Source organism: Tamandua tetradactyla, chromosome X (genome assembly GCF_023851605.1).
Source record: "Tamandua tetradactyla isolate mTamTet1 chromosome X, mTamTet1.pri, whole genome shotgun sequence".
Lineage (NCBI taxonomy): Eukaryota > Metazoa > Chordata > Mammalia > Pilosa > Myrmecophagidae > Tamandua > Tamandua tetradactyla.
In genome coordinates this window covers 142,913,690-142,920,919 of record NC_135353.1, presented here as the reverse complement: position 1 = coordinate 142,920,919, position 7,230 = coordinate 142,913,690, and the positions used below count along the sequence as shown (strand labels likewise).

General features: G+C 41.1%; 1 pseudogene; it reads right to left on the bottom strand.

Moving 5' to 3' along the window:
* Positions 1-1,065: 1,065 nt before the first annotated feature.
* On the bottom strand, positions 1,066-2,143 carry LOC143670323 (DDB1- and CUL4-associated factor 16-like; annotated as a pseudogene).
* Between the last annotated feature and the right edge of the window lie 5,087 nt (positions 2,144-7,230).

Genomic DNA, 7,230 nt, shown 5'->3' with positions numbered 1-7,230 from the left:
AAAACAAGATGGTTCCCCAAAACAAAAAACTATGCTGCTAAAACTCAACTTCAGATTTTATTAGGCTATTTTTTTTTATGGTGAGGTTCTTTATATTTGCAAAGGTTCCTGAAAAGTTTGCAATGGATGTGAAAAGTGCATAAACTTTGCTACAGGAAAGAGTATACAGATGAAGTATTTTAATCCATTAGAGGTTAATACTGGAAGCATAAATGTCTTAATCCTATCCTATTGTTTTTTTGAAATGTGTTTAAGTTGTTCTCGACAAAAGTCTGGGTGCCAAGTTGCAGAAAGCATTCCCTATAGAATACTTGTCTGTTTCATCCCAAGGGACAATCTTAAAGATCAGTTCAGCTGGAAACACCCTAGTTGGAACCTATGATATAGAATGTTCATGCTGTAAGTGCAGGTACCATAATAAGTCTGGCATAATATAGGCTAGGTTTGAAATTGCACCCTCCCTATCCTCCCAAATAGGAGCCCCTAAAAGGTGACATACATAGGCATAGCTATTTATGAGTTGGTAGAGAATCCATATTCCTACCACTTTTCTCACCATTTTCCTTTGTCCAGTTGATCCACCTAATCCAGCCATGTTGGAGCAGAGTGTGTTCTGAAAGGTTTTATTGTGGGTGGCCAACTTTCCACAATGGCCGTTCTGAAGGTTGGGTGACAAAAGAAGTGATGGCTTGCCTTTTTCTTCCCATTAATAACTGGTTATCTAGTTAAGAGTCCATTCAGATAGATAGAGTAAACTGGGGGAAAGAACTGGGGTAGAGAATAGTCAACTTATCTTCTGTAATAACATGGTCCTTTATAAGTAATTCTCCACTGGAGCTCATTTTTCCCACTGCATCTGTCAAAGGGGATGCACAAAATATACATTTTCTATAGATGAATTGTCAGGCCCTTAGGTATATATTTTTAGTACTTGGTAAATCTGGCTTATCAGAGGTTGATAGTTTGCTTGCAAAGACATTAGTTTCTCAACTGGGCTATGTGATGATGAACTTTGTACTCTTTTCTCAATTAGCTCTGAAAGTTATCAGAGCAAATGTTGGACCTTTACAGTGATGCAGTTAAGTGTTTGTTGACTGCCTTTTGGAAGTTGGTGTAGGAGTAAATAGTGTTGATAGGTTCAGTGAGAATTGTCTCCTTAATTGTTTTAGTGAGCCAGCCTCAGCAACCACCAAAATTAGGGATCTGCTTTCGGTATTCAGGTATGGGGGTGGCTCTATTAAAATTCTACCTAACTGTCTGGTGGCAAATTGCAGTGCTCCATTTAGTGTGGCATGATCTCTGGAGAGCTGGCTAGGGCTTCTAAGTGGCTTTTCAAAAGGTGGGACTCCACAAGTGTCCGGGGGTGGGGGTGCATTCAGGAATTGGCTCTAGTTTGGGTACACAGTGGGAACAATGGGAGAGTCTTAGATGTATTTCTCAAAATTTATGGACCTGTGTGCATGAATGCAAGAGTTAAGCATGTATAACCAGGAATTAGGATTTAAAGGTTTCCAAGTTGTAGAATATTTTAAAAGGCACTTAACCTGACAGGCAAGACTCTTGAGAGGTGTGTATTAGTTAGGGCTCTCTAGAGAAGCAGAATCAACAGGGAACATTCGCAAATATAAAATTTATAAAAGTGTCTCACGTGACCGTGGGAATGCAGAATCCAAAATCTGCAGGGCAGGCTGTGAAGCCAACGTTTCCGATGGAGGGTCTGGACGAACTCCACAGGAGAGGCTCACCACCCAAAACAGGAAGAGCCTGTCTCTTCTGAATCCTCCTTAAAAGGCTTCCAGTGATCAGATTGAGCAATACTCATTGCAGAAGACACTCCCCTTTGGCTGATTACAAATGGAATCAGCTGTGGATGCAGCTGACATGATCATGATTTAATTCTATGAAATGTCCTCATTGCAACAGACAGGCCAGCACTTGCCCAACCAGACAAACAGGTACCACCACTTGGCCAAGTTGACACATGAACCTGACCATAACAAAGTGTTAAGTTGGGCACCACAGGATCCTCTTCTTCAGAGGAATCCAGCTTTTCCCTAGAACTCTCACTTAGGTACTTAGCATTTTCCTCTTCCTCACTTTCTGATTCTGAAAGGGGATTAAGAGATGGATTTCTGGGACTCATTAGAATAGAATAGAATAAGGAACCAGAAAAATCATTCTAAGGAAGCAAAACACTAACCAGTGCTGGTAAAGAGAAATGGGATTAAAAATCTTTTCAATGAGATTAATTTATCTGTCTCTTAGTCCATTACATGCACACAGTATGCCTCTGGTCTACAACACTGTACAGTTCTTTAAGGTTATGTTGAATATTCTTCATTTACAAAAGGACATCTCAGTTCTCAAGACCAGTTCAGTGTGTAAAAGTGTTAAGTCACTTACTGGTAGCACAACTCTTTCAAATCCTGGCTACCCAAGAAGGGTCCCCCATCTAGGCAAGGCTGATTTTCTTAGAGTGATATCAACTGGCAATGATACTGTGAAGAGGCACTAGGTACACTCCATTTTGTTGACAGTGATATTATATCTACTTGGTAACCAAAAGAAGCTTGGTGGTCTACTTCGTGGTCCACTGGTAGAGCAACTTTTGTACAGGGGCTTGGTAGGATGAGTTGTCAAGAACATCTTGTATGCAAAGATCCAATGTTTTCCAACAGGTGGTTCAAATGCTCTTGGAAGTCAGTGACTTAGTTGTTGGACTATCTGGAAAGGTAGCCTTCACCTCAAGCCCACCCGCATGACCCAAGCAAAACTAATGCTGCCAACCTTATGTCCTGCCTGCCACAGGACACCTGATACTCTCTTAAACATTAGGGACTCCCAAGTTAATAGGCCAAACCCTTGACCTTGAGGCTTGCTCTTGTGAAACTTATTTCTGTAATGGGGAAGATAAGTTTACCTATAATTATGCCTAGGACTTACTTCCAGAGAACCTCTTTTATTGCTCAGATATGCCTCTCTCTCTAAGCCCAATTCTACAAGCAAAATCGTTTTCCTTCCCCCTATGTGGGACATGATGTCCAGGGGTGTACATTTCCCTGGCAATGTGGGACGTGATTTCCAGGGATGAGTCTGGCCCTGGAATCATGGTATTGACAATACCTACCTGACCAAAAAGTGGAAAAGAGATGTAACAAAATAAGGTATCAGTGGCTAAGAGATTTCAAATGAGTTGAGAGGCTATTCTGGAGGTGACTCATGGAAGCTTCAGCTAGATATTGGTAATTGCTATGGTATGTGGAGCCCCAACCAACAGTTTTCCTGTAAACCCTAAAGAATACCCAAGGCTTTATCTGGGATTTTATAAAAATTTCACTCACTAAGTTTATTTTTCAGAAACCTATAACCTCCAAATGGTTCCTAGGCCAGATAAACCCTGAAATGAAGAGGTACCAGTCTCTCCAAGAGCTTCAACCAGTTGCATCCCTCAACCTCATAACACTGACACCCCTTTTCAACTTGAAGAAGTTAGAACATTCTTTGCCCAAATATTCTTAAAGATTGAGAGAAGGATGAAAGGATAAGGAGGAGTTGTAACAGAAAAGATAGGATTTAAATTTATGAGTTCTGAACAATTGTATTGACATTTCCTTTTAGTCTCCAGTGTCTTGGAGCAGCTAGAAGGAAATATGTGAAATTGTGGTACTGTAAATCATATCATACTTTGAAATTTGTTCCAAAACTACATTTTAAAAAATGTACTTTGAAATTTATTGCTTTTTTGTTATATTGTGAATATGTTATATTTCACAATAAAAAAACACAAGGCAACAAAAAAATGTATATACAAGGTGAGAATTTGATTAGCTATTTTATACCAGCAGTCAGACTACTTTGTATACTCTATATTAAGAAAAGAAACAATAGCAATACTTTGCCAATAAAGAAAGTATCCACTTGTAAAAAAAAGCAACTCACAAATCAATTATTTCAGTACAGTATACTTGAGTATGGCCAAATAACTCCGTGCCATGAAAGCCAATGGTTAAATTTAACCCTGCAGCCAGAGGGATCAGAAACACTTTCCCTGATGAGGTGACCATTGGTCTGAGTTGGAAAAGAATAAAGGAGTTACCCGGTGAAAAAAGATGAAAGAAATGTTCCAGGCAGGAGACACAGTAGGAATCAAGAGGTAGAGGTTGGAAACATCATGACATTGGCTGCGTTGCTGGGTTGCAGAGTACAAGGCAGGGTGACTGGGAGACAGGGGGACAGCAGCTGGGAAGAGCCTGGAAAAAGAAAAGTGACCAAATCATTGAAGTGATAAGGAGGAGAAATGCTTTGGGATTAAAATGTCAGTGGTGGGCAGAAGAATCACCTGGAGCTCTTGTTTTACATGGATTTCCCGACTCCATTAGCCAATACTTCTAGGTGCCCTACTTCATGCTAGAGTTGAGTTCATCATATTCCCCAGTTCATAGCAGATTATCATTTCCATCTGCACAAAGCTCTTCTTTTATATGTTTATCTCATTATTTACCCATTTGCTTTCTCCCTTCATCCTTGGTCTTTATTTTCATTCCATTTCCTCACTGACACCCTCCCTATTATGGATGCATCTTTACTTAAAATAAATTGTTTTTTAAAAAGATATGTATTTTAAATGTTCATAAATAGTGTGCTATAAATCACATTTCTTACGATTTTCATCTTGTCACATTGCTCTATGGTTCATTGTGTTTGTTGCTTCTAACCGCTATACAGTATTTCACAGTATGCCTCCGCACATTCTGCCTATCCATTCCTCTCATGGTGGCCACATTGTTTTTTCCTTCCAAATCCTTGCTGCCACAAAAGGCTCTTTGATGAGCATTCTTGTGCACATCCCCACGTAGACCAGACACAATTTTTTTCTAACTCCAGAGATTCTGATTTGATAGGTCTGAATTGGGGCTGAGATGATTTAGTTACATTAGGCTGTTTTTGTAGTGAGGTGGTTTACTGAGAAGCAAGGTGACAACGGCTCTCAAACTTTAGGGGGCTTCAGAATCTCCTGGAGGGCTTAAGACACAGACTGCCTGACTCAGGAACAGCATACTCTCAGCACATGTATGCCCCTGAGAGTGGGTGCCTGCTTACATTTTTGCACCCCAGGCACTTCCCTCGCTTCACCCTAGTCCCGGCCCTGGCTGGACTGAGTCCCACACCCAGAGTTTGTGATTCAGTAAGTAGGTCTGGAATGGGGCCTGAGGATTTGCATTTAGAACAAGTTCCCTGATGATGCTGATGCTGCTTGTCTGGAAACCATACTTTAGAATCATGGCTTTAGGCTCCTTGCTACTCAACGTTTGGCCTGCAGACAGCAGCATCAATATCCCCTAGGAGCCTGTTAGAGATGTAGGCTGTGGGTGCTACCTCAGACCTACTGAACCAGAATCTGCTTTTGAGCATGGTCTCTAGGTGATTGGTAAGCACACTAAAGTTTGAGAAGCATCACTTTAGGAACTACAAGGAGGATACATCTTTATACCAAGAGAACTAATAACAAATAGGCCCCTATATTTCCTAAAAGCAACCAGGAGATATGTTTTAGGGAACCTGAAGTTGAACTTGTCTCTTTAAAGCAATGAAGTGCTGTCATATTCTACTCTGGGTGTCTTATCTGGAGACATACGATGTCTGCTTGCCCTTTACCTGTGCTGTTAATTTTGATCACTTGTTTCAAGTGCGGTCCAATTTTTCTACTATGAGAATAGGCAATGATTTGCAAAACCCCACTGTTTAGAAATTAATTATTTCACTTCCTGTTTGAGGCAGTGACTACAGAAAGACTGCTCTTGGACGAGACATCAATTCCACTTGGGGCCTTCATTCCTGTTCCAGGACATGTACTAAAATGTTCAGAGCATCTTTCCCCTTTGAAAGAGTGTGCTGGGTGGGCCCATAGGGTTTGGTTGTGGGGTATGGTCCGTCCACTCCTGTTGCCTAAGGAACTAAAGTAGCCCTTGATCCAGGCCATTACAGAGGTGGGAAGATAAAGCCTATCTTCAGCAGAAGGCTGAGAACATCCACTACGACACTCCTTGATGTTGCTTAGAATTGTCTTGGAAGAGGAGTGAAAAATTAAAATCACACAAATGTCAGACTCTTGGCATTCAGAACCTTCTGTCTTGTTGATTTTTAAAGGAGCAAAAATGATGCCTAATCCAGAGAACGGAGTCATGTCTGACTTTTGTAAGGATCTAAAACACTACCCTGTCTCATCCCTCCCTTGAGGCAGCTGTGCACCAACTCACCTACCTCCTTCAAAAGGGAGAAACAAAGGAAGAATTGTGGGGGAGAAAACAATATTAGTTAACATTTCAGAAATATTATCCATCCATGCATCTGACAACATATAAACAGATTCTGTGGGTGAAATTCCTCAGAACATGAGGACTTTCCCTGAAAAAAGTAATGTGTGTATTGCAAAGTTATGTAAATTTCCCTAGTATGACAAAAGTGGAAACATTCATGTGGAGTGAGTGAGGGTTTGGCCTCCTGATGTTAAGCTAGGTGGGAGTTTTCTGAGGCCCAGATGGGAACACATGGCTCAGGAACTGGGAAGCATTGAGCAACCAGCTCTCACCCAACAAAGTTCCAAAGGGAGAGCATCAACACCCCCAACAGGGCAAAGCAGGAGATTCAATGAATAAACTCAACTAATCACCATTTAGATATGCCACATACTACCCTCGCTTACATTTTCCCTCAGCCTAGAATATATCCCCCCTCTTTCTTCTTCCTCTCAGTCTCCAGCTTGAAATTCTCCAAAGTCCAGTGAAGTACCTCCCTGTTCCTTGAAGCCTTACTTGATTCCTCTTATCCCCATCTACCAAATGGAATCTTTATCTGGCTCTTAACAGATTATTTGTTTCTCTATTAGAAAGCCTGTGTCTCTCATTTTCGGTCTATATTGAACAAAGGAAGAAAAGATCCCAACTAATAATCAATGAGATAGCTGATTAGAGCTCCCAGCTAAATCCTGCAACTATATCTACTAACTCAATTCAACCCAGTTGACCTAATACAACTTCCTGCTCCTCTGAGCAATGAACCAATTCCAGGCTTGGGGTCCTCAAAGAATCGGAGCCATTTTATTAGGCCTTTGGCAGAGTTATCCCAATCCCAGACCTCTGCTATTTTTCTCCCCTGGCTCCTGGATAATCCGGCATTTGTGCCATAGGCCTGCCCTTCTGTTCTCAACTGTTGAAAATTTTGCCCGTTTGT